Source organism: Mus musculus, chromosome 11, assembly GCF_000001635.26.
Source record: "Mus musculus strain C57BL/6J chromosome 11, GRCm38.p6 C57BL/6J".
In the NCBI taxonomy this organism is placed as follows: domain Eukaryota; kingdom Metazoa; phylum Chordata; class Mammalia; order Rodentia; family Muridae; genus Mus; species Mus musculus.
The window spans coordinates 32,902,938-32,929,084 of NC_000077.6; the positions used below are offsets into that span (position 1 = coordinate 32,902,938).

The following is a 26,147-nucleotide window of genomic DNA, read 5'->3' on the forward strand; positions in this document are numbered from 1 at the left end:
CCATTTCAAATGCATTTACTTTATAGCCTTCAGTTGAGAGCAAGATGTTTTGCATATGTCACATACATTTTTGCTCTGGGAAGGCCTGTTTCTGGAGCCATGGCCTGCCACACGTGTGTGCCAGGGGGCAGGGTGAGGGCTGGGAGCCGCCGAATGGCTTTTCCATGTGGTTCACTGTGGTGTCAGGAAGACGTCCTGTGCTTTCTCAGCTGCTGGAGGTGGCGCCTGTTACTGGAGCTTCAGAGAGCTGCTGAGCCTCTGGTCCAACCTGCCAGTAGCAGAACAGGAAGAGTCCTCGAAGCAGGCAAAAGCTAGACCTGAAGACAGAAGACTGAAGGGAGGAAAGCGGGGGGCGGGGGGGGGGTGCGGGGGGGGGACAGGGAGGGGAGGGCAAGTTAGATGTTGACACATGCTCTGAAGAAGCCAAGGAATTCTGTTTACTCCTTGGTGATATTTCTGCCTTTTGTTGTGGCAAAGACCTGCCTTTTACTATGTGGTTGAACTGTCTTCAAAGACTGGAAAAGCAAGGGCCATTCCAACAAAAACCTTTGCTGAGCTGCAGTGGACAGAACCCCAAATTCAAATCAGGTCTGAACCCTTGGCAGTGCATGCAGAGCTGGGCAGTGTGAGCAAGTGTACAGAGGGTGCCAGGAAGTCTCCTCTATGCGACAGGGCACTCGGGGCAGAGAGCCAACTGAAGAAGGGTCCCAGGGCACATTGCTTCCATTGAGCCTGCTTAGATCCCAGCTCTACCACAGATTCCCCACGGGAAATTACACCTGCCATTTTGAATCTTTGAGTCTTCATTTTTCTCTACCTGCAAAATGGGTGTGTGTCTGTGTGTAGATGATCATTTATAAAGCCAGGTTACAGATTGAAGCCATATTGAAAAGGCTTGCCACATGAAAATGCTCACAGCCTTTGCCTCCCCATTCTTGCTAATGTACAGACTGGTCATGCTTTAGGATGCTCCTGTCCAAGTAGAGGTGTCTCATGTTGTCAGGAAAGGGAGCGTTTGCTGTCTCTTGCTCCTTCACCTCTGCAAGACAAAGGTGGCAATGTTGGGGGTACCTCTGGGACAGAAGGGGAGTCCTGGATTCAGCTGCCTGGATTACCACCAGGCTACTGTGTGGCCCACCCCAGTGTTAGTCAAGGAGAGAATCCAAGACTCCTGAAAGCAGAGCTAGCCAAGAGCAAGGCTCTTGTACCTGTGCCATGATGTCCCTGCCATCTGCTAGCAGTGTCACCCTGTCCAGACTGTGGGAGACCCATGCTGGGAAAGACCTCCACACCATGAGGATACCTGAGCCAAGGCAGTGGCTTGTCTAAAAGATGAGGTAGAAGGGGAGCTACCACCCTGAACAGGATGTTAACTCAGAGCTTAGAGACACTTGGAAAGTTTCCCCAAAGGTGTAGTAGAGTCATGCTTCTTCCTGCGTCGACTCGTTACTACTCCCTGCTTTTTCGTTTGATTGACTCTGAGGTTGCATGGACCAGATCAAATCACACCTACTTCAGAAAGCCTCAGTTTCCATATATGTGAAGTGGGTCTACAACCCTCTTGCACAGTGATGGTGGGTATTCTAGGTGAAGAGGGTAGGAGTGAACATATCATTTGTGGGAAGCAGCCAGGGCTATTCCAGTGTCTTAGTTTTGTGTCTTGTTGTTGTGATAAACCATCCTAATTTAAGAGAGAGAGGGTGAGGTTAGCTCACAGTTCCAAATTGCAGTTCACTACAGCATGGAGATAACTGGCCGGAGCTTGAGGGAGCTGGTCACACTGCATCGGCAGTCAAGGGCAGAGTATGACAAACACATGCATGCCTGTGCTCAGCTTGCTCTCTCCATGTTCTTCTATGCAGGATCCCAGTTCAGGGAATAGTCCTGCCCACAGTCAAGATGAGTCTTCTCCCATCAAATACTGCAATAAAGAACATCCCCCACAGGCAAGCTCAAAGGCCTCAAAGATGGTTCTAGATTCTGTTGAGTTAATGATTAATGCTAACGACCACTTTCTACCAGCCTATCGGTTTGTAAAGAATCGAGAACTACCGACAGCAAGTGCCTCAGCGTGAGTGACAGAGTCTGAGATGCAGGGATGCAGAGAGAACAGTAAGAGGAGAGGGGGCATGGTCCCAAGGATGGAGGATACAATCTCTCTTTCCTTAACTTTGGCAGTGGGATAGAAAGGTAAGAGAAATCTTTGGGGCCACAGACACAGATTCTCATCTTGGTACCACTTTTCCCATGTTTTTATACTTGGAAAAGTTTTGTTTTAAAATTACCTGTCTGCCTATCTATCTATCTATCTATCTATCTATCTATCTATCTATCTCTATCACCTGTCTATGTATGCATCATCTATCTATATCCCTATCTATCATTGGTCTGTCTGTCTGTCTGTCTGTCTTCTATCTCATGTGGTAAATCATTTACATGCTACGCCACTCATGTGGAGGTCAGAGGACAGGTTTTCAAAATCTGTTCACTCCTTCTACCATGCAGGGTTAGGGGGTCAAACTCAGGTCCTCAGGTTTGACACAAGCCCCTTTACCCACTGAGTCATCTCTCTGGTATCCATAGTATTTCATAGTCTGCAGAAGGAATGCAGGTCAGTTGCTGCTTCCCATGCTCCTGGTTGGAAGGGTGGACTGAATAATCAGCCCAGGGTCTGACTTAACACTTGAACTGACTATGGAATCAACACACATCTATAAGCACTTGAAGGTCAGACTCTGGGCATTCACCTGCAGAGTAAGATGCATGTGACCCTAAGCAGCTCAAAACTGGGGAGACAAGAAAGGTGCACATGGATTCTAGAAGTGTAATAGACACTGAACATTGCCCTTTGAGCTTCCTAGCAGGTTGAATCAGAAGGTAACTAGATTACATACTTTTCATTGTCTAGAAGTTCATGAGACAGTTACTTAGCTCTGGTCCAAAATACCTGCTGTAGTGATGGGGATAAAGAAAATAGAGAAGTTAAGGCACAAGGGGCAAGTCACAGCTAATGAGCTAGTATTGTGTTCTAGATCTACTTCCTTACAGTGTCCAGGCGTCTCCTTTTCATGGCTGCCGATGGCAGGACAGCATGCTGGGATGCATGCCCAGCCTGTGTGTGCTTATGTGGGAATGGCTTTTCTAGCCACATCTCCATGGGGGTGAATTCTATTTTGCAACCAAATGGATCTGAACTGATGACCAGGCCTGTTGTAGCTACCAATGTGGGAGGCAGGAGAGGGGTATGGTTTGAATAATCTCTGACAGAGCAAACAGAAGGTAGTATGACAACAATCAGAACTTCCCACACTCTCAGGCTGTATGAAAGTGACATTGGATCAAAAATAGCAACATCACATAGTATAAAATTCTAGCCCCCAAGATTTGCTCAGTGTCCTGTTTAATCCCCTAAGGTACCCCCATGATCCTTGAGGCCTCTTCCTAGGAATTGACCCCCATGATTTTGTGAAGCTGATGCACTACTGATACAACCTTCACAAATGAACAGACTCATTAAGTGGTAGAGACAGCTGGTCTACCTCAGGCTGGGAGTGGAGCTGTGCCTGCCATGGCTGGGCTCCTGTGTGCTATGAGTTTACCTCCTGGGGGGTTTGTTTTGTGTCTCACCTTGTCTAGGCCACAGTAAGCAAGACATGGCTAAACATAATTCTGATAGACTTTGGGTGAAGCCAGCACAGCAGCTTGTACTCCAGCGGATCACACAGCTGGATTCCTGACATCACTGTCCTGAAATTCTGAATAACTTGTGAACAAGAAACCCCTATTTTTATGGTACCATGTCCTGCAAATTTTATAGCCAGTTCTTCTACTGAAGTCAGACAACAAGTCCTATTCCTTGATGATTCTGTTCCTTCAGGGTCCTCCAAGGGCATGGAAAGCCACCCTTTCAGTCCTTGGGTTCGGTCCCTTTCAGACAAGCCAATTCCTCTCACTTCAGGCTGGCTCCTCTGCTCTGCAGGGTGTCTGCCCATCCAGAGTAAGCAGCTGTGCTCATGGCTGTGCCCTCCAAGGGAAGCAGTGGTGGAGGGAATGTGTGGGAACGAGGTATCATACTGATTTCCTCATCTTGCCCTCATCCCTCAAGCAAGGCAGTCCTTGCTTTTCCGTGGATTGGTTGCCTCCATCACCTGTGGTCTAGGAGAAGGAGCCAGAGCCTTGTGTAAATACCACGGTTTATGTAAAGGGCTTGTGCATCCACCAATATCGGTCTCTATGAGGCTCCTGCGATCAGTCCCTGCAGGTGCTGAGAAAACATCACCTGCAGAGAAGCTCTGTGACTTGCTAAGAGTAGTGCAGTCTCCAAGCTTTCCACTCTTCTAAAAGTGTCTGTAGACCTGGCCAGACATGGAGGAAACATAGGGGTGAGGGTAAAGTTACGGATGATGTCACTTTTATTCTTTCAGATAAAAGGACTTGGCTGAGCTTAACTCTGGAGATGCAGTGTTTGCTATTGAACACTCAGCATATGCAGTTGTCTACCTGTCATCTAGCCCCCTCCATAGTTCCACTCTCTCTCTCCCCTCCCCTCTCTGCTTTTCCCTCTCCCTCACTATTCTGACAGTCTCACCATATACCTTTAGCTAGCCTTTACCTCCATCCTTCTGGCTCAGCCTCCACAGTGTGAGATAACTGCTAGGTCTCACTGAGCCATCCCAGTGGCACCTGTGGAGAATCCAGAACTGTGCTGGGGACCGTGAGTGCCAACTAAAGCCACAGTCAGTCACTCCTGAGCCAGGACACCGACACTCACCCCATTGGACGCTTGCCTGCTCTGCAGGTGGGAGAGTGTAGGACAGAGCGAGTGGTTCGGAGGATGGTTTCCATTTCCAAGCTGTGGTCTGACCACTCATGTTTTTGAAAATGAAAAATTAAATCTTGGCTCTGACCCAAGAGCAGAGAAAGCAGCATTTTATTCTTGGATCCCTGCCCAACCATCCCCCACCCCCACCCCAGACCTCCTGAGAAGGGGGTTCTGTACCAGGAAGGATATGGTAATGTTAGCTGCCAAGGAGCAGATCAAATGCCCCGCAGCCCTTGACCCCAAGTTCTTGCTGAGGGTAGAGAGCTGGGTGGCTCCACTGCCCTTGATGGATGGGGAGAGCCTTGACATTCCAGAGTCTTCCAGAAAGTTGATCCAGACAGGAAGTCGCTTTGTGACCGAGGAACCTTTCCAGAGGACAAGAGCTGGTTCTGAGGCCAGTGTTAGCCAGGAGACGGTTGAGCAGTAGCTAGAAATCCCATGGGGGATTTCGAGGGAGGCTTCTCTGGCAGGATCCTTTCTTTTGTCTTCTCTTCTCACAGCCAGTCAGGACTGGAGGCTTATCACTCCCCCGCTGTGTTCCTGCCTCTCCCCTCAGCCCTGTGACCTGGCCACTGTTCCAGGCCCACCACACCTGCGGAAGTGAACCTCTGGGGATTGTGCTGCAGCTCTCTGACACCTTAGGAAGTTGGCCTTGTGGCCTGACTCCATCCAACCTCATCTTCTGCCTTAGCAAACCACAGAAGGTCCCCTAACACACCATGATCTTCCCCACCTGGAGTCCCTTGTCCTTTCTCCCACTGGCCTGAATACTTGCTCCTTTCTGTCTGCTCCACTCCAGACTGCAAGGTCCTGGGGTTTGATGATAGCTTACAGCCTACCTTCTCTGAACTGTAGAGAAGACAGCGTAGAAGGGTTCAAGAGACATCAGCTACGGCTGCTATAACTGTATCACCAAGACCAGGCTACAGGTAGCCTGGGAACTGTTCCAAGTCACCAGCAGGGAACAGTGTGTGCCGTGCCTTGGAATCCTAGTGAACGGTCCCCATCGGTTTGATGGAGTGTCCAAAGAGAATTTAGCTTGTTGTACCTAGCTACTAGTTCCCCAGGGAAAATTCTCTCCGAGACTTTATTGGGTACATGGAGAAGCGGGTCCACCTGTTGATGCCTTCCCTCTCTGGGCTTCCACCCCGGGCGGCTAAGTGCTGTAATGGAAATCTGAGGTTTATGTTCTCATTAAACACAATGAGCCACCTGGTCCCGTGTTTGTCCAACCTAATTTCATTCAGTTATCAGCCCCCAGGCCTTAACACCAAAAACAATAATAAAAAAATGTAGAAAGCCTTCCCTCTGTTTGTTTGTCTTCCTCATAGTCGTTTCCCTTTGATTTTGAACCACGTGATTCAAGCAAAATGTGCTCCACATGGGCAGATTCATTTACAGATTCATTCATCTGTGACTGAAAAGGCAGCTTTGAGATGACTCGGCTTCATACACAGCATTCGAGCATCGTTGCTTGCACTTGGACATCCAAGCGCTTGTTTTTTTTTTTTTTTTTTTTTTTTTTTATGTTTAACAACAAAAAACTTTATTGATTTACAAATTTTAAAATGGATCACTTAAAAGTGGGACTATTTTAACCTTATTACTTTTAAACTAATTCTTTCAAACTGTACTTTATTTTTAAAGTGACAGAAATTATCCATGGACCAATCTTTTTTTGGGGGGGGGAGGGGGGGTCGAGACAGGGTTTCTCTGTATAGCCCTGGCTGTCCTGGAACTCACTCTGTAGACCAGGCTGGCCTCAAACTCAGAAATCCGCCTGCCTCTGCCTCCCGAGTTCTGGGATTAAAGGTGTGGGCCACCACGCCCGGCAGACCAATCCTTTTAACATGGACATATTGTTTTCCATGTTATGACAAACGGTCTACAAAGCAGAGCATAGAAGAGTGCAAAGCTTGTGCAACGGTTTTTACACAGGAGTCTGAACACAGGCAGAAGCACTTAATTTATAAAAGTGGCCTTTACTATATGCATTACAACATCTGTGTCAGGAAGACGATGTGAAAACCACTGCTTATTACTAGCAAAACAAGTGGGACACATTTAAAAAGTAAAACTTAATTGTGAAATATGTTTTGTAAAACTATTTGCTACAGCCTACATTTCAGCTGGCTTGACATCATCATGTAAGAAAAATTTCAGCACAAAAGATTCAGTCTAAAGGAGGTGCCTTTTTTTGCAACCTCCATACACAAAGAGCATAGCTTAATGATTTACACAGTTCTCAGGCTTAATCCTTGGTCAGTAGGTTTCCAAGTGCAAGTACAGTCATGCTGCCTCCAGGAACTCTACTAAGATACTAACATTTTCTTCATAGCATGTCTTCCTATTGGGGACAATTCATCAGAAGTATACCTGTGGTGGGCTTTATGAAAAGCTTAGGAAATTATAACAGAGTTCTATAAAACTAAAATATAGCACAAAGTCAAATAAAATAAACCAAGTCCGTTTTCAGAGTAAAATCTATTAAAAAATGGTATTATATATGTATGAGAAATAAAAGAAATGATCACTGTGGTTAGTCACAGATGCAAGAGATCCAAGGATCCGAGGCTTTGTGAGCACAGTAATTAAGAGTAAAGTAATATGCTAGAGGAAATGGCTAGTGATGAGCTCAAAGAGATGAGGAAAAACCTGACCAAAGAAGCCATCAGGGAGCATCAGATGGCCAAGACTGGTGGGACCCAGACTGACTTGTTCACTTGTGGCAAATGTAAAAAGAAGAACTGCACTTATACACAGGTGCAAACTCGTAGTGCTGATGAACCAATGACAACATTTGTTGTATGTAATGAATGTGGAAATCGGTGGAAGTTCTGTTGAGTTTGGAAGAATTGGCAAAGTATCTGGACCATTAAGAAAAACTAATTTTGTAATTAGCTTTAAAATTAAGCCAGGCAACTCGTTTCCTTGCAAGTGAAATTTGTAAACAACATACATCTCATGGGTTGGTCTTTGTTGTTCACCTGACAGTCTTTCTTAAATGCCTTCTGTGGTCTCAGATCAGCCGGGAGACCATAAAATAATGATATAATGTGTTGCTTTGTTTTTCTCTTTCATAAGTTGATGTTGCATTTTATTAAATATTAACTTTTTATAGCCTAGAACACAAAAATTTTGTTGATCTGTTAATGCATAAAGATAAATTGCTTTTCTCATTGGTATGTACCTAAACATGTTAAAAGGAAAAGGCATAATATAAATTTTAGAGTTACCAAATGTAGTGTGTATTCCAATAGTATGTGGCCAGCTTATCAAAGTTGTGCACACAATTTGAACTAGCATATTACTTTACTCTTAATTACTGTGCTCCAAGCGCTTGTTAAATGCTTGCTTACACAGAGCTGCCTCCCTTGATGTTTTGACTCATGCTTGTCAGTCTGTCCACACACACCTACATCCCCCACAAAACAACAGTGGCCCAGGAAAGTGGATGGCCCTAGGAAGAAGAGGTGGGGCTCAGGGAAGGTTCTTGAGGAAGAATATTCACAGTATGCTCAGCTGATAAGTTCAGGCCAAAAGAGAGAGGGGGAGGGGAAAACCCACTCAGATTTCTAAACCGAGAGTCAAATGGTCTTGGGATTATTTTTTGAGGAATTTAAGCAGGAAAATTTTCTAGGGAAATTGACTGGATTCTTTTTCAAAGAAAATTTTGTTTGTTCAAAAGTTAAAAAAAAAAAAAGAAGGGGAAGAGGAGGTGGAGGAGGAGGAAGAAGAAGGAGAGGGAGAGGGAGAGGGAGGGGAAGGGGGAGGGGGAGGGGATGGGGATGGGGAGAGGGAGAGGGAGAGGGAGAGGGAGAGGGAGACACTGTCTAAGACCTCAAATCATGAATCCAGCCAAAGCCTTTGTCCTCATCTCTGCTCTCTACCTCTATGGAATCCCTGCTCTGAGCTCCCCAGAAGGCCTGCAGCCCCGTTTATTCCTGTGTAGTTGAGTCTCACAGCCTTCCCTTTCATCCCCTGGTCTCCAGCTATGCTTCACTTCTGGGATGCCCAGATGGCTTCTCCTCACTCAGCACAGTCCATCACAGGCCACAGCCTGACTCTCCTTCAATGTCACGGGGTAGTAGAGGGCGTAGCCTGAGTCAGTCACTACTTCTACCTCTGTGGGATCACCATGTTTCACAGATGGAGGGACCTGTGGCCCAAACAAACCCCAGAACACTCAAATCTTGGAATTGAGAATAAATGTAAATAGGACTTCCCCTTTCAGGAGCTGTTAACTGTGTGTCCGTCTAGCGTGTCTCCTGGGTGTCTGTTGGGTAGCCTGCCTTCAGGAAGTGAGACCTTTTAGAAAGCAGAGCCCATGTGGCTGATGGTACTGCTTGAGCCTGGCAGAGATGTCTGTGGACATTAAGTTCCTTGATCAAGCCATGCCTGAAGCAGATTTCTCTGAGCTTTTCAGAAAGAAAATCTCTTCCCTATCCCCCCTTAAACCAATTCAAGCCACACTCTGTCACTTGCCACTAATTGTGAAGAATGCAGCATCTGTGTGGGCACAAACCCCTCTCTGAGCAAATCCTGAGCGAGTGGAGTGGACAGCTCCTCTCTCCCACCTGTCCCCAGGGCCACAGTCGTTCTCCATATGAGAGTGGGCACTGGATGTAGGAAGAGGACTGTCACTTCCCCAAAAGTCTTTGTCATCTTCCCAAAGAGCCTTGCCGCTTTCACACCCTTGCCCCAGGCTCAAACCTAGGATTGTTTACTCTGCAGAAAAGTGTGTTGCATGGCGTTCAGCCAGGCAGACGTGAATCGCAGTCTCCGTGGCCCACTTTTTGTGCCTCTCAGTAGGTGAGTGGCTCACTATCAGATGCTGCTCTCTTTTCTCCAAAATGGATTGTGAAGGCAGAGTTCCACAGTGTTGGCTCTTAGGCCTGTGTCATAGACAGTACATGTCTTGAAAACTCCTGAAGCAGGCTAGGGGCTCACCCCTCTCTGCTGCCCAGCCCAGAGTGAGCTGGCTTACCACAGCTTCCCAGGGCACTGGGTGACTGCAACAACCCTGACTTTGAACACTACCTTTCCCTGATCTCACATGGCGGCTCACTCCAGCACCCAGCACCTCAGCTACCTCATCAGCAAGACAGAGACAATAATGGCTTCTGCCTCACCTGTGTGTCTGCAGGGTTGACTTGACTTCATCCAAGCAATATACTTCACACTGTCTGATGCCTTGGCCAAGGCCCAATAAATGTCAGTGTTAGGAATTTCTAGAGTAATTTAGTGAGCATCCTAGAGACTGCCATCTCAGAAGAAATGGAGGGATGTGCTCTCACATCCATCGTCCCAGGTGAGGGTCTGGAGAATGGCAGTAAAGAATACTGTGCTCCAAGGACAGAGTGCCAGAGGTGGGGAAGAATGGGAGGGAGCTCCTGGTCAGCTTCCCATTGCCATGGAACACAGGGACTCTTCCTGTGGTCTGCCCACAGGGCTTGTGGAGGTCCACACTCACCGACTCACTGTCTCAGCTGCAGGGTTGGCACATGACCAAGGTTCAACAGTGACTGGTCCAGGACTGGGCACCAGATCCAGTCAAGGCATTTGCTGAGGTTTCCTGCCCTGGCCATGGTGAGGAGAGCCCCCTTTGCTCTCGTGTCCCGGCTGTGCAGCTGCAGGGTCTCATGACTGCAGGGCAGTAGGGATGCAGAGCTGTAGAGCAGGCAGTGGGCTGTAGGGCTGTGTGGCTGCAGGGATGCAGGGTTGCAGGGCTATGGGGCTGCAGGGCTGTGTAAGGTTGCAGGGCTGTGGGGTTGCAAGGCTGTGTGGGGTTGCAGGGCTGTGGGGCTGGAGCACAGACCATGCTTTCTATTGCGTGTTCACTAATTTGAGGGGCAAAGTCAAGACAGACAGTGGAGAATATAAAGGGATGCAGAGGAAAAAGAACCATGGAGAGAGAGAGACAGAGACAGAGAGAGAGGTAGAGATGTGTTCTTGGGCTAGCGGGTTCCATCCCAGGAGCCTCAGTTTCCCAATCTGTAAAATGACAGGAACTTGCCTTAAAGGGCTCTTTTAGCCAATGTGAACCAAGTAGTCATCTTCACTTAAGTCTTTCAGGATTGCAAAGGTCTCAGCTGGTCCTCTGATGCATGCCTGGCATTCTACCATCTTCGGTTCCCAGGGGCCAGCTGTGGCTTCTGCCTTTTTTTCTTCCACAGCCACTAGGATGCAAATGCGAAGGCTTGACATTGTCCCAGGACTGTTGGAAAATAGACTGTGCTACATAATGTTAACCTAAATCACTTGAAATACCAATGCTTTGTCCTGAGCCAATAATGACCTTGCCAGCTTCTCCCAACTGACTCTGACCCAGGAGGTTGTCTAGACAGTGGATCAAAGTCATGACTGCAATGGGCCCAGGAAGAGACAGCAGGGCTTCACATCCAGAGGGGGGGATGTGCAGACAGCATTTCCCCAGATGGTGCCCAGATACCCCTAAGACAGGCATTGTTCTCAATCATGGACAGCACTGGTTCTGGGTACCTGAACTTGCAAAAAACATCCAAGAAGGAGCTAACAAGGCTCTCAGGCACAGCATGGGAGTTGAGAGGGAACAGAGAGAAGAGACAAGGAGAGAAACTAGAGAGGGCATGGAAGGCTCTGCTGTCATGCCTGCTGTGATAGACGCCAGTGTTATAAGTACCATAGTGGTGTGCGTGTGTTCAGTGAGCAGATACATCAAACCACACGATAGCCTCAGCACAGGAGCCAAAATCATGGGCAAATACTGAGACCTAAAACCTCTGCAAAAAAAAGTTATTTCAAGACATGGCTACCACACGCACTGAAAGCTTACTCCTTTACCTAGCCATTTTCTGACCTATCAGTTCACCCACACATGGTGTGCAACCCTTTGGAGGCACCAATGGCTCTGAAAAGGATCAGGTGAGGTCTTGGTCTTACAATGAAAGTGACTGACAGGATTCTGCCCAAGGCTTGGGGAAGAGATAGGGATAGATGCCTTCTGAGTCTGTGACTACAAATGGGGAGCAGAGCTTGGGTCAAGACACAGAGCATTTCGGTCAAGCTTTTTCCTGAGGGTAAAGAAAAATCTTCCCTGGAGGAGCCCCTGAGGTCACACGGGAGTTTTCATAAATGGAGCCTCATGCAGCGTGGAGACTGTAGCAATCTATGTCAGCAGCATTTCGCTGGTACCATCTCTGCTGCAGGTCCCTCTGTGTTCCCTAAGATGAGTCACTAGACCTTAGTCCCCAGTACCTGTGAAAATGACCTCTCCTGCAAATAAGGTCTTTGGGGAAGAGATCAACTTAAGAGAAATCTGTACCAAAGTTTGTCCTTGTAAGATGAAGGGAAAGTGCTCAGGACCATGCAAGAGGAATGGACAAAGAGGCAGATATGGCAGCTCTACCACAAGCCAAGGCATGCCAAGGATTGCTGACAGCCAGCAGGAGATGGGAGAAGCTGGAAGGAGTCATCCCTAGAGCCTACAGGGAAAGCCAGGCCTAGCAGAGGGCTTGACTGTAGTTTTGAAGCCTCTGCAACCTCCACTTTTATCTAGGCTGTCCCAGTTGAGAGCTCTTTGCTGCATTGACCTCCCGAAACAGATGCACCAACATCTGTAGCAGCTCCCAGCAGCCCCCACCTCCTACCATCTGCTTAGAATCCCATAATTGAGCAAGGGCCAGGGTCACTTCCAAGATTAACAGTCAACACTCTGGCTGTCTCCCTCATCCTCTAGTTCTCCTTGCTCTCTCTCAGGAAGTAAGCTGCCATCTTGTGACCTGGCCCAGAGAGGCCCCCCAGATGAGGAGCAGTAGGTGGTCCTGGACAGCAGCCTGGTCAGCTGAGGTGATCTCCACAGGGAACTGAGTTCTGACAGAAGACGATGCTTCCCCAGTTCCTCCTGGTAATGACTCAAGGAGGCAGACACCTTGAGTGTTGCTCTGTGAAGACCTTGAGTCAAAAAATCCCACTGAGCTCTGACAGACATCTGAAGGCAGAACACTGGGAGGCAATAAAAGATGCTCTGAGCTAAGGAGTTTTTAGGGCTTTCACTGTGCAGAAATAGATAGCATGGCATGTAACAGAGGCAGCTGGTGATCACCTCAGACAGAGACATCAATGTAGCCTTCACCCATCTGTAGGTTTTCACTTCTGAGAGAAGCTGGAAATTCCACTTATTTTTTTTTAACTTATGTATTTTGTGTGTGAGAGAGTGTCTTGGTTTGGGTTTTATTTCTGTGAAGAGATACTGTGACCATGGCAACTCTCAAAAGGGAAAACATTTAACTGGGGCTGGCTTACAGTTTCAGAGGTTTAGTTCATTATCATCAAGGTGGGAAACATGGCAGCTTTCAGGCTGACATGGTGTTGGAGAAGGAGCTAAGAGTTCTACATCTTGATTGCCATGCAGAAGAAAGGGATTGTCTGTCTCAGTGATCATAGCCTGAGGATATATAACCTCCATATAAAACCTATCTCCCTGGTGACACACTTCCTCCAACGAAGTCACACCTACTTCAGCAAGACCACTTCCTAATAATGCCATTCCTTATGGCCAAGCATTCAACCACATTAAGCTATGGGGCACTACCTATTCAAACCACTGCAGAAGGAGTGTGTGCGCTATGATCTGCATATGGAGGTCCAAGGAAAATTGGAGTTGGTTCTTTCTTCTGCCAGTGGATTCATGGAATCAGACTCAGTTTGCCAGGGCTCGACTTTATCCACCAAGTCATCTCACTGGCCATAGATTTATTCTTAATGCAAAGTGTCCCAATTGGAGCAGGAGTTCTCTGGCTATTTTTCTGCCTGTGAGACATTTGATAGGATCTAGAGGCATCGTTTAGTACCATAACTGGCACTGCTGGATTCTAGAAGCCAGAGGCAAGGAGTGAAGGACAGTACCATCTAGCCCAAGATGACAGTAGGTTGTGGAGGAAGGTTCTGAACTCCTAACAAAGAAATACGTGCTCCAGATGCCCCCATCCTTCTGTTGAGAAGCCCCGAATAAGAAACAACACTTGAACCAAGCTGATGAGTAGGCTTGGTGCGACCTCCAGGGTCCAGCCTCACTGTGATGCCTTTCCAGGTCACTGTGGGTCAGAGCTGGCTTCCTACACAATCCTAGATTGCTACAGAATCAGGGCAGACCTTCACCATTTGCCTTTCCATCTTTTTTTCCCCCATTTCCTGCCTTGTCTCTCTCCTGCCTCTCAGTGAGAGCATGGTCTTCCAAATCCCTTTCAGGCCTAGAATATAATATTTTTCAGTTATTACTCTACAGTGTCTAATACTGAAACCACAGTTACTTCTTTACTCTCCTCAGTTCTGATCTCACCTGGAGGTTCTGCAGGTAGACCCTTGGATGGAGAGATGGATTCGGCAGCCATGATGCAGCTGAAAAGCAGAAACCAGGCCAGGGATTCCTACCAGAAGGCTCTTGGTACAGGGGACTGGTTAAATGGGTGCTAAAAAGACAGAAGGACAGAAAGGGGATAGGATGGCGACACAGAGAAGTGATTACAGGAAGTATCCAGCATCTAGGATGGAGAAGGGGAGGAAGAAGTTATTGGATTCTGTAAACTGGGGAGACTGCAGTCATCTTAAGAATTGGGATTGAGGAAGGGGCTCTGGTTCTCAAGAAAGAGAGGGGAAATTGTTGACCTAGAACAAAGCCAATCTAGTAAAAACAGAGAAACCTTACATTTATTTGGAGCCAAGTAAAGCCAAGAATGGGAACACATGGACAGAAGCAGTCTAGAAGCTGTACTTTAGGCTACCAAAATGGCAGCTGTATTTGCAATTCTAAACCCAAGGGCAGCTGTAATGATGTCACTCATTGTAGGTGATGCCAGGGGCTGCTCTGTAAGGGGGTGGGCGTGACTATGGTGGGCGTGACTATGGGCGTGACTATGGATCCACACAGTGTGGGTGGGAAGGGGTCCACTGGCAGAAGGTCAGCAGAGGCTGAAGCCAGAACTGGTACGTGGACATCCAAGCTTACAGAACCAGTCCTAAGGTGCCTAGGATCTGAGCCGTGACATTTTAATATCCCAATTTGAGAATTTCCCTACCTTCTGATCTGCCGTGGATGCCTCTCACAGGCAGAGCCTAAGGGGAGCACCCTGAGAGTGATCCACTTCTCTGAGCAGTCTAGGGGCCAATAGCGGGAGGTTCCACTGCCTTCCCTTCAGTCATCTCTCTGCTCCTCTGTACATCCCATCTCCATTGAGCTGGGGCTTAGGAAGCACTAAAGGTCCAAAGGCCCTGCATGTATGTCCCTCACAGCCTTTTGAGGGTGCTTTGTCTGAAGGTGGGCACAAATTGTCAGTGCTCTCTATACTTTCTTGAGCCCTCACACAAATCCCGAGTCTTCTTTAGGTTTCCTCAGAGACCTGCCTCTGGGGAGCCTCAATTTAACAGACAGCCCCTAGCTGGCCACCTCAGTGCTCCCCCAGCTCCTGATATTTCCTAGTGTCATCCAGGGGCATGCTGCTGATCCTCCTGTCCCAGCATGCCTTGCTCTACATGACTTCCTTTCAAAAAAAGGCTCTGGCTCAGCCGTGGTCAGCCCCTCACTCTGCTCTGCCAAACCCCAGAAGGTCAGGTCTTTTCCTCAGCATCCTCTCCTTCATTAGTCATTACAGGAAAGCCAATCAGGCTTTGGCCTTCATGTCACTCCAGAGGAAAGCCGGGTGCCATGTTTATGAAACTCTACACATGGCAGTTAACCATCCCTAAGGAGTTTTCTGCCACAGTAACAGCACTAAGGAGAAAAACTATAAGAGAGCAAGCACCAAAGTATTTAGAATAGCAGAGACAGAATTAGTCCACACAGCCGCATTCCACGTTGCCTCAGCGGCTGAGCCGGTCTTTGTGAGTCCCATTGGTCTTCTCTGGCTTTGGCAACATGGTCCTCAGTGAAGAAGGAAAGCAGACTGAGGAAGAATCCTCGCTCAGTGGCTCCCTAACCCCAGCTTCCCCAAAGGGCTCTAGCACATTCTAGCCAGCAAACTCCCGGCTGGAGTGGATTCTAGCTTGATCAGTGAGCAGCAGGATTGGAAAGGCCACAAAGGCTATCCAGAGCAACCACTGGGAGCTTACAGGAGCGTTTGAGGCTGGCTTCCTGATGCCTGTACCATTTTTACTGTTGGCTGGTTGTTGTGATGCTCAGGAGGAACTCGGGCCTTGCCCTTGTTAGGCAGCTGCTTTACTACCAAGCTCCACCCCCAAGCCTAGGGCCACTGTTTTCTAAGGAAGCCTCCAGAAAGACTTGGGTGGGGAGCCAGGAGCCTCTACCACAGGCATTTCAACTACTTCTGCCCTCCTCTGTGTAGACGGCACTGCCCTGTGTGCTGTTTCACCTTGTCAGAGGAATTAACTGTGCGCTGGGGCAGCTGTCAGAGCCCTGCTTCTGTAAAGTCACCTGAGGCCCACATCGCCAGCAGGGCTGACATTTCCTGGCCACAGGCCAGACTCCTATCAGCTGATACAGACAATTTGATCACCTCCACATTGTCCCTTTCCACTTTGATTCTTAGCAAATCCTTTGGATTTTTTTTTTTTTTTTTTTGAGCCCCAGTCTAGTCAAAACACTCCAACCAATCCCAACCTCAACACGCAAGACCCAAAGTCAACAATTGAGAACAAAACCTTAATTCAACCAACAGGGCTTTATTTTTATTTTTATTTTTATCAGCCACTGCTCTGAAAATCTTGCAATGTGCACTTTTGAGTAATGACTGGATTAAGGCGGCCTGCTGTTGCTCACCGAAGGCTCCATCAGGCACCACATTTAACAGCCCCAAACGGTTGGTCGCTGGCCACAGATGCTGTTATTAGAATATTGTGTTAGTTAGGGCAGGCATTGCTAGCTGCTGCAATAGCTAATCTCCAAAGCACACTAGCTTAACCTAACAAATGTTTCTATTTAAAGGGGCCCTGGCTCAGCAGCCGGGTAAAGCTTCTGGTCCTTCCATTGTGTTCCCCGTCCTTCACAACCCAGATTCTCTTCATCACACATTGTGTGGGAAGAGTGTTCTGCATGCACTCCACCCCACCCCACCACTCCCACCATCCCTGCCACCCCCATCCGGCTTCCAGTCACCTCATGATGAGAGAAATCACCGCTGTGGACATAGCAATGCAGGAGAGGGCAGGACAGTGTCTAGGAAGGACAGGACAGGAATGACCAGCCCCCTCTCCCCTTTCAAAGACATCTAATTGTGTAGGTGCTTTTCATATAATACCTTGTAAAAGATTATCAAAATTTCCATCTTACAGATGAGAAAACTACGGTTCTGAGAGGTGAAGTTGCTTGCCCAAGGGGACACAATTTTAGGTGAGATGGTCAGCTCCTTTAGGCTATCTGCCCACTGGAGTCTACATTTGTACCGACAATTTTGCTTTGCTCCAGTTTCCCTGAGCTGACGCTCACCTTTATAATTTTTTAGGTGACTCTATATTCCTACCAACAGAGCAGAAGTGTGCCCATCCCCCCACCTTCTTTGGCACAGAACAGTATTATTTTCCCACAACATTTTAAATCTTTGAGAGTTTCATACAGCTTATTCTGATTGTATTCACCTCCCCTCCCCCACTTCCTCCCAGATATACCCCTACCTCTGTGCCTATCCAACTGGGTGAAATCTCTCCTCCTCCCCTCCCTCCCTCCTTCCCTTTTTCTTCCTCCCTCCCTCCATCTCCCCCAACTTTTTCTCAACACAATGAGAAATGTGTTACCCAACTACTCTTACGAGTAGGGCCTGCCCTTGGGTGTGGTAGACCTACCAGGAGCCACACCACGAAAGAAAACAGACTCTCCCTGTCCCCACAGCTAGTAAATGCTGATCGCTCCTCAGCCCATGGTGGGACTTCACACCGCCTCCCTTCCTCTGTGCTTGGGTTTTGTTTGGCTTGAGCTTATATAAGTCTTGTGCTTGTTGTCACAACCACTGTGAGTTCATGTGTGTGGCTGCCCTGTTGTGGCTAGAAAAGATGGCTTCCCTGAAGTCTCCAGCTGGCTCTGGCTCTCCCAATCTTCCCTCCCCTTTTCCACAACAACCCTTGAGCCTTGGAGTCAGGGATATGACATAGATGTCCTAGGAAGACTCTCTGAATATTGACCAGCTGAGGGTTGCCATGTTAATCACGACCTACTGCAAGAAGAAGCTGCTCTGATGAGCTTGGGAAATGCATTAGGCTACAGGCATAGCAATACATCATTAGGGGTTGCTTTAATTCTGTGACCATTTAGCAGAATAATAGCAGGCTCTCCCTTAGAGCCTATGGAACTACCTAGCCACAGGTTCTTGACTCTGTCAACCATGCCAGCATGGGTTCCATTTTACGGATCACTCTTATATAGAATCAAAACAGTAATTGGTTGCTCCCATAACTATTGTGCCAGTGGGCATGTCTTAATAGTATGTTTAAAGACAGTGTTATTCAATGGTGTCAAGGTGCTAGCTTGTTTAATTAGTTGCTAATGAGACTGCAGTCTTCCCTTTCTGCCCAAATATATTTGTTCCTCTATGAATTCTCTGCTTTAGTTCTTTGTCCCTGTACTAGGGTCTGGATAACTTCACAAACATCAGGAGTACGTGGGCACATAGACATAGGACAGCGCCCTCCTCTGGCTTGTTGCTCACTTGCTGTCTCCAGTATGTGCTGTTTTCTCAGCCAGCTCCGTCCATCTCTTTCCCTGTGATCTTTTCTGACACTTCTAAGTTTAACCAACCTATTCTCCCACGAGGGCTGATAAATATTCAAGTCTTTTCTCTCCAACTTTTTTTTTTTAAATCTCATTCTCTTGGGCATCTGGAATACATTTCAGAGCAAGTTGGCAGGGCTGTGCATGCCTATAGCCTGAGAGGAGGGGCCTCCTTTGCACTTCTAAGTCATCTGGTCTGTTCTGGGCCTCTACCCTTTTCAAGCCAGAGACCTGGGCACCTGGACAGCATAGGGGCTAAGGTCCTTTCTCTGCCCACCACAGAGTTGCTACTGTAGCTGTGCAGAGTCGTCAAGCTAAGTGTTCTAGAATTCTCTGTGCTTGGTACAGATTGGGCCAGGGAAATTGACTATCGGACATCCCCATGAAACAACAATTATCCCCATTTGATAGATGAAGAAACTGAGGCTTAAGCAACTTATCCAAAGTCACATACTAGAATAGTAATGATTTCTTCCTGGGGCTTCATTTTCTCTGGTTATTCAGGACCTTGCCTTCTTTCTAGCTGCTAATAACCTAAATGTTCTTGTTGTCATAAAATTAAGTAGGATGACTTTAAACTAATGTCACTCCCTCCTCTCTCAAGCACATTCAAGACTACTCTGGGTAAACGAAGACACTGGAGAAGGTCCACTTCCAAGAGAGTGACCCACTGATCCCAAACCATTGCCACTGTGGCGTGTGTGAATTCCTATGTGCTGGCTGGGGTAACTGGCCACAGGCTTGCTGAGTGTGTATTCCAGCCAAACTGGAGAATCAGGCAGCTGATAGATTGCAGCCTCATAAAGAATATCTGTCTATTTGTCCTCTTGTCTGTTTGTCCTCTTGTTTCAGGAGGCTTTTTGTCTTTGTGAACTCGGACTCCTGAGTGAGGGGACGTGTGATGGAAGACAGACAGAAAGGCAAGAGCGAATGTGCCCACCACTTTGCTTTAGTGGACTGTCGAAAGAGAATGATGGTCTTGACCACTCTACCCTCCCAGTGCACTTCCAGCACAGCATGGACAGGGGTCCCCAGGTCCCAAGCAACTGCTAGATTCTGCAGAGGGTACCAGTGGGGGCCCTCTAACCAAGATAAAGTCAGCCCCACAGGGCTCATATACCAAGGCTGCCTCACCTCCAGGCACTTCTGAGGACCAGGCGGTTATGTAGCTCAGGGTCAGCATTCTGCTCAAGTCCACCAGTTCATGGAGATGGGCTATAGTGGGGGGAAAGTCACAAAGAAGAGGAGAGATGAGCAGAGTGAACTGTGGGAGAGGAGACAGATGTTGCTACATATCCTCAGTACCTCCGTGACATCTGCTGTCTGGAAACGCTCCCATCCCTGGCCTTTCAGCTCACTGTGGCACATGGCTGATCAAGTCACAAGTCCACCTGACCTTCAGCAGTGTCCCCTCCCCAGAGGTAGGGGAGCAGGGGCTCGAGCTTCGGGATTTTCAGAGACCAGATCCATCCTGCAGTTACCTCAGACCTGCCAGCCCATGAGGATTTGCTGGTTTGCTGAAGCTGTCAGACAGATTCCAGCGAGCTCCTGGGCAGGAGAGACGCGGGATGCAGATACAGTCTATTCCAGAGCCCAGTGAGGACCTCAGCAGCTCTATCCACAGGACAAAAAGAGCTCTAGTTTTAACAAGGATTCTAGGAGAGTTTGGAACTTCCAAGCCAGAAGCTTAACCTGCTCCACGGAAAGGCGCACGAGTGGCAGGGAGTCAGGAAAAGCTGCCTCAGTAATGGCCTTGCTACAGATGTTCTTTTCTCTGCTAAATAAAAACCAACAAACACAGCAACACTCGGGGGAACAGCTTTAAAGAACCACACCAAGCCCTTCCTCTGTAATCGGGACTCCGGGTGCTGCAGTTTTAGGTCAAATCTGAATCGGATAACATTAGAAGTAGCAGACAGGCCATCTCAGTCTTTATGGCTGCCTTGTCTGGCCTCAGTGGGAAAGGATGCACCTAATCAGATTGAGACTTGATGTGCCAGAGTGGGGAGATAGGGGACGCCCTCTCAGAGGAAAAGGGGAGGAGGGATAGGGATAGGGACTCTGTGAGGGGGAGCAACCTTTGGGATACAAATTAATTAATTAATTAAAAAAATAGAAGTCACCAGTTTCTGTCATCATGGGGTAGGGGACAGGTATGATGACCCAAACAGAGACAGGCAGTGAGTAGGGACAACCTGGAGCCCAGGAGAACTCTTCTGCAGACAATCACATGTCCATCCCCCACCCACCCACCCACCCACCCGGGCAGCAAACGCAGAATGCAGGGACTATCTTAAGGTTTGTCTGTTTCTCTGCCAATTGTTACAAAGTACCCAGGTAAAATGCTTAAAAATCACACAGAAAAGCAAAAAAAGGTGTGTGCAGAGGAGCAGCAATCACGTGTGGGCCTGAGGACCTGGCCACAAGCCCCTTTAGCTGCTGAGCCATCTTGACAGCCCAGCTTTTGTTTTTAGCTAAATGTGAACCCTGACAATAAGAATCTGCTTCCCGATCCGGAAGGGACAGGGCCCACCACGCACAGCAACCATATACATTTCTGATTCTAAAAATGGAATGTGCATGCTGGAGAAAGTCTAAAAATTGCAACAAAAGAATGAAGAAAGTAGAATAAAAATAAATTAAAATCCTACCACAAAGAGACTTAACGTGGTGATGTCCCCACGGGCTTTTGTGTGAGGATGGTGCATATGTTTACGTAATTTTAGTCTTTCCTTTCTTTCCTCGATTTTATATTCTAAGTATTTTCTCATGTTACGGCTCTGTCTTTCAACATTACAGAACGTTCTTAGTATAGATATTACATAACGTATTAAACTATTTCCTTTATGGGGAACGTTTGATTTTCTGCTAATTCTGTTTTGAAAACCTTTGCCCACAGTTCTTTTACTTCTTTAGGACTGAGTCCTTCAAGACCAGCTACTAAGTGGAACAAAACAACTCCTGGGGAGAGTACTTATCTTTGTGGACAGGACACTTCATTGTTGCCCACACTGGGGCCGTGCAGGCCCAAGTCATCATGCCCTCTGACAGCTGGTCTGCTCACTTTGTAAATAGAGTTCCATGTTATCCGTAGCCAACATCCCAAGCTTTAAGTATCTTCCTGCGCAGCGGCTCTGCAACATTTTCTCTTGAAAGAGCCTCCCCACGCCACACTTCTTACTAAGACACAGGGCACTTAAAATAGGAGGATGGGGAGCCTCCCCCCCAGGTGAAAAGATACACGCAGTAAACAACTTCTGAGAGAGGGTCTATGAGTCTTCCCCAGGGGTGAGTCCCTTGATAGATTCCTCAATATGGGGAAGCCAGGTCAATCCTAGAAACATGTAGACAACCCTGGATAGAACTGACAGGTTGTTTGTGTGCTTACTTGTTTATGTGTACATGCAACTCAATGGTTAAAGAAGAAGACATCATGAATTCGAGAGGGGAGGCACAAGAGGTGGAGAGAAGAGAGACACGATGCAATTATATTTTAATTATACATATTTTTAAGTCGTAGAATAATTTCAATTTCCCAAATTGGGAAGCTTGTTTATAAAATCATCATTAGTTCTTTGAGCCTGCTTCCTGTGTACAATAGAAACAGTGTCCAGCTTACAGAGTCTGGGGGAACCACTGGCTAAGCAAAGGACAGCCCATTGGTTGCTAAGACCCACTCATGCGTGGGGCTTAGCAGGTGCCAGAACCCACCACGTGCCCTTTCTTGGCACTCCGCTTTAGCCTCAATCTTAAAGTCATTCGGGTCCAGTCAGGAGAAATAGAATTCAATGATCGGGTTTCTATCTGAGGAAGCCAGAACTCTGAGAAGCAAATTAACTCGCCTAAGCCATGATAGCTGGGAACTGACCAAGTGAGGCCCACACCCGTGGTCTAAAAGGGGGATAAGGAGAGGCCAAATGGGGCCTGCACATCTGGTTTACTTGGCCCACAAAGCCAAAAATAAGGGGAGAAAGTAAATAGGATAAAATCAAATAAAGCCAGCCTTCAAATTTCACATCAGCGCGGTATAGGATTTCTAGCTCTCTGGAAATGGAGCGGGTGGGAGGAGCTTGGTGGTGACCCTGCCCCTTCCAAAGCCAGGGCCTCAAATTCCCCAGATCCACAGGTTGTGTGGATTCCAGACCCGCCTCCTCCTAGTGCACTGACCCACCCGGCTTTTGGGATCTAGGGTTTCCGTGGGCTCCCAGGCCCACTCTCCTGCTAACCTGGGTCGGCTTGCACCCAGAGGCCAGGGGATGGCCCATTGCATGAGCCGCTGCTGAGCGGGCCTGTCCTGCGGCTAGGCCACTGCAGTCCAGGAATCTGGACGTGAGTTGTTCTCCGCCCAGCCACATGCATGCGGGGTGAGCTCACTCTGGCTCCCTGCCTCCTTTCCCCAATCTCTCCAATTAAAAACATATTACCTTCCCGCTTCGCCCGGAGCAGCCCTGGGCCGCAGCTTTATTTTATAAACACATTTAGACACGTTCAAAAGGGAATGATTCATGCTGGACCTGAGCGCTGCGAAACGCGAGGCCGGCTGAGCGCTTTCACAGGACAAGCATCCTGCGCTGGACCAGGCCTGGCCCTCCGGGGGTATCATCTCTCCTGCACCAGGTCGGGGGATTACCTGGCCGCAGCTGGAAGGACTTACCCACACGGCCACCTTTCGGCACCCCCAGCGCAGCCCCAGCCACCGCAAGCTCTTGGAAGGGCAAGATGCAGCCCACCCCCACTCCCCTAGAGGATTCCTTGGGTGCCTCCCCCCTTCTGCCGCTGGCCCCTCCTCCTCTCCCTTTCCTCTGAAGGCTCTGGTTCTCACTCCCAACACGATTTGAATTTTTTTCTTTTACCCATTCCTGAACCGGTCTACGCGGTTTTGTAGCTTATTTCCTGAGTGCCCGTCTCCGGGGCCCTGAAAGGCAAGTGGCAGGTGTCAGAAGACTAGAAATGATCCTGTAAGGCTGCTAAGTAAAGAGCCTTGACTGTGCTGGGTGCGGGTCCTTAGTGACATACAATTCTCCGGAGAACCCAGTAAAGCAGACATTGTTTGGGACAAGTCCATTTCGCAGACGAGAAGATGGAAGCCAGGTAGGACTTGCTTCAGGCAAGTCTACCAGTAGGAAGCTACCTTAGCTGTCAGAACTGGAACTATGAGTTCTGTCACTTGACTTGACAAAACAAGAAGATCTGGAGAGTAACTTCTCAATCTTGTGAAGGGCTCCGAGACCTGACTCTTGCACCCACTGCACTACAAGGCCTATGACATTACACCTGGAGTAGCAGGAACTGAACGGAATTTTCTGAAGGCCGGAGTGTGTGTGTGGCTAGAACATCATTACCATGACTACATCTTTTGTTTAAAACCTTTAGATATATTTATGTAATTTTAGTGTGTGTGTGTGTGTGTGTGTGTGTGTGTGTGTGTGTGTGTGAGGGGGTGCAGTTGTGAAGGTCAGAGGACAACTTGCAGGAGTCTATTCTTTCCTCCCACCTTGTAGATCCCAGAGATGGAATTCAGGTCGTCGGGCTTGGCTGCAGACACCCACTGAACCACCTCACTGGCCCTCCCATCACCGGTAGAACTGAATCTCTCGCAAAGATGACAGTCTACACAGCCAGTCCTGCCCAAGTTGGTGAGGACAGAGAGCCTAGAGTGCTCTGGTGGTGGAAATGCAGACAACACAGACACTCTGGAAGACAGCCTGTCAGCTTCCTACTAAGTTAAACATTCAGTAACTGCACTTCCGGGCATTTTTACACAGATGAGGTCAAAATTAATGCCCCACATAAGCCTACTCAGGAGTGGTTGCAGCAGTTCTACTCATTGCCGAGACTTGAAAGGGGCTTCAGGAGGTGACCAGGTAAAGAAACTGATTTTTCACAGCTGATGAGCACATTGCTGCCTTCTTGAACCCTGGCTCCCTAACCTGACATGTCTGTGATAATTCAAATGGAAAGAGACTCAAGAAGTGGATGCTCTACCTTCATCTCTGTTGCTGAGGTAAGACATTCTGATCAAAAGCAACTTTGAGGAGTGTCTTAGTCACTGTTCAATTGCTGTAAAGAGACACCATAACCATAGCAACTCTCACAAAAGGAACACAACATTTATCTGGGTTGGCATACAGTTTGAGAGGTTTAGCCCATTATGTCATGGTGGGAAGCATGGCAGCACACAGATAGACATGTGCAAGAGAGGTAGCTGAGAGTTCTACATCCAGATCTGCAGGCAGCAGGAAGAAAAATCCACTGGGCCTGGCTTAGGCTTTTGAAAACTAAAACCCACCTCCAGTGGCACACTTCCTCCAACAAGGCCACACCTCCTAGTCCTTTTCAAGTAGTACCACTCCCTGATGACCAAGCATTCAAATACATGGGAGCCATTCCTATTCAAATACCACAGGGAGAAAGGGGTTTATTTTAGCTTTATAGGTTACTGTCCATCCTTGAGGGAAGCCAGGGCAGGAACTCAAGCAAGCACTTGAAGCAGCCATTCCTTAGTGTCCCCTGCTATCTCACATATAGGCTCATGCTTACACAGTCCAGGTCTGCCAGCCCAGGGAATGGTGCTACCCACAGTGGGCTGTGTCCTCTCTCATCAATATTAACTATCAAGACAATCTCACAAAGACATCCCCACAGACCATTTTAATCCAGACAATTCTTCCATTGAGACTTACTTCTCGGGTAACTCTAGGCTGTGTGAAGTAGACCATGAAGGTTAGTTAGGACAAGTGAGACACTATGTGTAGGTGGATACAATTGAGACTGGGGATGGGGTCCAAATGCCTAGAGCCATGTAAACAGAGTGATGTTTGGTAGCCCCTCATATAGGCAGTACAGGGGTATAAACACAAAGTGGGCTGGCAGGGTGTGTTGGCTCTCAGACACTTACTGCACTCCACCTCAAGGTCCGAGTACCTACTTTCTGGGCTTTGACTGGCTATGAAGAAGGCCACCATCGATACTCAGGAAGTGTGCTAGAGTGTCTACTTTTGACAGCATGTTCTGCAAACTACTCTTGCCTCTGTGGCCATTCCTCCAGACCCTGTAACCCCAGGCTGATCAAGACAACAGTGTCACTCTTTAAAACAACAGGCAGGAGTTTCACGAAACTGTCATAGCTATGAACAGCCTAAGGACACACAGTGACTAGATATCACACACTGAAAGGGAACGGTCAGTAAAACCCAAGGGACTCTGAAAAGACCACAGGCTTGAGCAGATAGTAATCGGTTAACTAACAGTTCTGTTTACAAACAAAAGAACCCCATTAAAGTCAGATGCACCAAAAGGAAGTCCACAGGCTGAGGTGGGGGAATTCTGTGCTATTTGTCTAGTTTCTGTCAGTCTAAAGCTCTGAGAAGGTGAGCGATGAAATGGAGCAGACTTTCAAGTCAGATAATGTGGGTTTGTAACCTTGCTTTAAAATAGCATTTGGCTGCCTGACCTTGGGTAAATTCTCTCCACCTCCTTAGCCTTCTGCTTCCCTTTCACAGAACAAACCTAAGAGTAGGTTTCAGCTCACTGGGATGTTTGGAGAATTGAAGAATGATCACAGCCACAGAGCTTGGCATAGTGCCTGCTGGGTATATGGCGCTCATTAAACTTTAAGTATACTTGTGGACA

The 26,147-nt window shown here is 47.9% G+C and overlaps 1 long non-coding RNA gene across 3 annotated transcripts; it reads right to left on the reverse strand.

The window, feature by feature from the left end:
• On the reverse strand, positions 1-23,280 carry Gm12111 (predicted gene 12111). 3 transcript variants are annotated; one of them, NR_166843.1, is made up of 4 exons: positions 23,170-23,280; positions 19,650-19,730; positions 10,839-11,001; positions 1-331 (listed from the first exon to the last, which is right to left on the reverse strand). It is a non-coding gene; the product is annotated as a predicted gene 12111 (long non-coding RNA). The 3 variants fall into 3 exon arrangements; NR_166845.1 differs by lacking the exon at positions 19,650-19,730; NR_166841.1 differs by lacking the exon at positions 1-331 and having other exon boundaries at positions 8,611-11,001.
• Between the last annotated feature and the right edge of the window lie 2,867 nt (positions 23,281-26,147).